Here is a 4,892-nt window from a genome sequence, read left to right on the forward strand (position 1 = left end):
CCCCGCATAGGGCTGCATGCCGAAGGCAGCTCTTCCACGGCCTTACAACAGTGTTGATCTTCCAAACAACTCCTAACGAGCTTCCACACAGGTCTTAACAGCTCTTGGAAAGCCAGAAAAATTGAATATAAAGCGCCCATGGTTATTTTTGTTACTTTTTTTTTTCTACTTTTACTTTCAGTTCGCTACTCTGCGAAACTTTATCGCTCCTTTCCAGAGACTTTATTTTCACAAAATGACAATAAGGCAAGAGAATATAAGACCTGGGACTCTTTTCAATCCTATCTACGACTGTCTTACACTGGACTACCGAGTCTAGACTCAGCAGGTACACTCCTCCCCCAGTTTGTGATACTTCAAAAGAAAACAGACAAGACAAATCAGAAAGAAAAACAATAACACGAACAACACAACCCAGGCAGGATCAACAGGAAACATATTATACTTCTCCTTGGAAAGCTCAAGGAGGACTTACCTGTACGCTGCTCCTTAGTTGCTGAGTTCTGAATTCATGAATCTCCTCGGGCTCTCCATACCTCAGACTTTCAACTGCTACTTTTCTTTTCTTTTCTCCCCATACATTGTTACGAGGTTTTTCTTTTCTTTTTCCCCATGCGGGCTACCAGTTGTCGCGTCCAACCCCTGGCCAGTAGGAACTGGACACAACACAGTTGGATTCTTCTCAGCAGCTTTATTGCAGGAGCACTTGTCTCTTCTTTTCTTCTTTTCCTGGGGCGCTTCCCCAAGCGGAGAAGGTCCGCTCAATATATAGCCCCGGGGGGAGACGTGGGTCTGTCTGATAGGCTACCAGCAAGACACCTAATTTGCATGAGCCCACATGAGATTTACTAGGCAAATCTGAGGTGGTCGGCACCATCTTGGAATGGCGACTGGCTTCCCACAATGCTATACATATCAAATATCAAATATAGTATATATGCATATATGCATATATTTATATGGTAGAAAATACAGGATGCAATTATAGCTGTGTATAAGTGTCAAGATTGATTTATCAGAATTAAAAAGGATAGCAACTTCTATAAAAAGAGAACATAATTATTTTTAAATGATGGGGACCAACAAGAAGTAGTTCCTCAGGAAGCCAGAGGAACCATATATTTATACTCGTATAAATATATGTAAGGTAAAATGACAAATAGTTTTGAAAATATCGCCATGAAATCCATTGTTAAATATGCAGAAAAGTACATTTAAAACTGTGGGATAATTTTGTTTTGTAAAATAAAAGTATATGATTATAAAGAATACTTTCTTATGATTGCTTTTCTTTATAGTTTAAACATTTTATTATTTCCAACTTATCTGAAAGAATCTACATATAACAATTAAACCTGGGTACAATGAGAAAAACAAAATTAGTCCACATCAGCAGTTTCGAAAATGAGAAACAAAAACATAGTGGTGTTACTTAAGTGATGTGCAAAGGACAAATACAGAGAAAATGAACAGAAATTTCTTTGTTCTCAAATGTTCATTGAGGCATGAATGTACAGAGGCAAGTGTCCACTGACTGAAATAAACCAGTTCTTGGGTTACAACTAGTCAAATTTCCTTGGATAGTTGAGAATGGGCCTGGGGTAACTTCTTTGCAATTCAAAGAGATTTTTTGAATATTTTATGAAATAGATATTTTGGATGTTGTTTAATTCATAAGGGAAAAAGACATGTTTTGAACATGGTGTGGGGTATTTTGTTCATTTTAAATCTTATTTTTGTATGCAGAAACACCAGTTAACTATAATCATGTGAATTAATTTCTATGAGTTTTCTCTTTGTTCCTTTCCCCCTTTGTTTGTGAAGCCACTGAGTATCAGAAAGAGGTTGCTGCTTCACAATCAAGAGGCAGAAAGAATGTAAGAACCAGAGGGGGTGGTTAACTACAAAAAAAAAAATGTTTTCTATATACAGCAGGGCTCATGCACACATGAACTCACAGACTGTGAAGCAAACAGAAGACCTGTGAAAGTTCAAGTCACTAAGAATATATCAGAAAGGAGAAGATGATAGGAATACAGTCCCTTGCTTAACTATTAGCTATTTGCAATTGATAGCTTCTTTGGAGGAGGGGGTTATCAGTTATTTTCAGTGAGATTTCACTGAATGTATCAACCAACTCTGGCCTGGGGCAGATAGTCAGTAAGAGTTGGCAACACAAATGGTGCTCCATCTTTGATTTTGTTGTTACTGTTATTATCAAATTGTGTGTGTGTGTGTGTGTGTGTGTGTGTGTGTGTGCGCGCCCACTTTTTTTATTCAACTGAAAGAAGGAATATGAAGTAGGTTGGGAAGAAAAGAGGGAAATTAGCAAATGGGGGCAAAAAATATGGTCAAAATTATGACTTTTTTTTATTAAATCTACTATGTATCATGTCTGAAAATTTGTAAATATTTTTTAATTTCAAAGTTAAAAAAAACCTGTTTCCTCATTAATATATGGTGTTATAGATAATGAGCATTCCAGAGATTAGCATTTTTCCTTTTATTAAAAATATTTTTTTCTTAAGATATTACCTGGTTATAGTTTCCTGTAAAAGTAACTTTGACTTTCAGATGTAATTGTCATCTAGAAGGCTTACAACTGAATAAGCTCATCCTTTCCGGCTCTTTCTGAACTCTGGCTAGCTGGTTCAACTCAGTTATTCAGACCAAAGTCTTCTCCAAAATGACTGATTCAAACTGGCTTCTCTCAGCTTCTCACTGAATTGCTGTGCTAGGCCTCAAATAAACTCTGGCAGTCTGTTCTCATCTTCTGCCTCCTTCTCATTCTCTGGCTTGTTCTGTCTTCACTTGTAACCTGTCACTATATAACTGTATATAACTGTCCTAGTAAAATTGTTCTCTCTCTCTCTCTCTCTCTCTCTCTCTCTCTCTCTCTCTCTCTCTCTCTTTCTCTCTCTCTATGTATGTGTATGTGTTTGTCAGTTGTTCTCTTAAGTAGCCTCTCTTTCCTATGATGTTCTTGTGAGATTGGGACATAATCTATCTCTGATTCATCTGTCAAATCCTTCTATGACTTGTTACTTCATCTGCCACTCAATTAGATGTCACTTTCAAACCTGGCTGCATACTTTTACAAACTAACTTTACCTCCATTGTTTTGGATGAAAGGCATATACTAAGGCGATCTCTATTTTATCAAGAGGGATGAAAAGTGTCTGGCATGTCTACATTACAGCTGGACCACACAGACATAGGTTGTTGAACATTATCCCTAGCCAGGGCAGCCATGTGGCTGGATTAAAATCCCTCTACAACTTACCTTTTCTCTACTCCTCCCAGTTCCTCCCCCCCCTCTTATCTAGATTCACTTCCTTTCTATTTCTTAATAGGAAAAACAGGTATATAAAGAGGTATCAAAAAATAACAAAATAAAATAAATGACAATTAAACAGAAGCTATCATATCTAAGTTGAATATGGCAAATCAACAAAAGAAAAAAATATCCAAAGCAGGTACAAGAATCAAAGAGCCACTCAGTTACACAGTCAGGAGTCCCATACAAATACTAAGCTGAATGCTATTAAATATACAGTGGACATGGTGCAGACGCATGTAGGCCCTGTGCTTGCTGCTTCAGTCTCTGTGTATTTGTATGAATTTTACTCAGTTGATTAAGAGGGCTTTGTTCTGGAGTCCTTCATATGCTCTGGCTCTTATACTAGTGTCTTACCTGCAATTCTTATAAGATTTGGGGAACCCACTTAACATAATAAAATCACTAGACTAAATCTACAACATATATGAGTTTAGGAGAATATCATTAATAGTTATTTATTGTTACTTTCTCTGTTTAGATCAGTAGTATTTAGTTTTACTATAGGTTTCTGGACTATCCTGTCTCTGGGTCTTGGTTGCTTATACAGGGTTCATTAAAGGTTCCATCTCCAGGAGTGGGCTTTAAGTCAAATTGGGTGTTGGTTTTGTGGCACCTTTACCCTAGCATATTTTAGAGGGAGAGCAGAGTGTAGGTCAAGGGATTTTTTTTTAATCTTTTGGTATTTATATTTCTATTTTGTTAGCCTATAGAGTCTTATCCTATAAAAAACAAGCAAACAAACAACCTCCCCCAAACTAGAATGTAATGGTAAAATCTTTGCATCCTGTCACTAGACTTCTCTGTGTTTTCTAAGTTGTATGGGTGTTGTCCTCTGCAATTTGGTCATGCTGTCAGTTTGTGGAAGGAAACGTTCTTTTGCCAATCGTTTGGGTGTAGAGAAGTAGAGTGAACTGACTGCTTGAGTGAGGTGATTGCTCCTAGCTTGCTAGCCTTGTATCATTGTGACTCTCAGCTACAGAAACACCAGGGAGTCATACTTTCTCAAGGAGAGAATCTTGGTGTTCTCTCAAGTAAGCTGCATGTCTGAAGAAGTGGTCTTCACAATCCTTTTCTCACAAGAAAGTGGCTTTGCTTTTAACTATAAGAAGCAACACATCTAAGAGATGGATTGCTGACAGATTTCTCAGTCTGGAAGGAGGGTTGGGTCACTCTGAACCAAGATCAGCTATTGCTAGGGAAATAGCAGTTGGTGAGAACTAGAAGCTGTGGGAACACTTTCTTCTGCTTCGCCTTTAAAAGTTGTTGAAACTGTGAATAAATTGCCTTGGCTGACTTGGATATGTATACTTGTATCCTGTTTAATGAAGCTCTATCCTTAGGACCCTAACACACTAAATGTTGACATTTGGAGATTTCCACAAGACCCCTTTAGAAAAGAACTTGATTTGCTGTTACCTGATCGCAGTACTGAAAGCTTTGGTGACAACAGATGTCCTGTAGGGGCTCAGTCTCCTTCATTATTTGGAACTATTACATTATTCACTATACTAGGTTTCCAGGCTACCCCTTGAATGCCTCTCAATTCTAGTTC

The sequence above is a fragment of the Mastomys coucha genome, unplaced genomic scaffold (genome assembly GCF_008632895.1).
Source record: "Mastomys coucha isolate ucsf_1 unplaced genomic scaffold, UCSF_Mcou_1 pScaffold4, whole genome shotgun sequence".
NCBI classification, from domain to species: domain Eukaryota; kingdom Metazoa; phylum Chordata; class Mammalia; order Rodentia; family Muridae; genus Mastomys; species Mastomys coucha.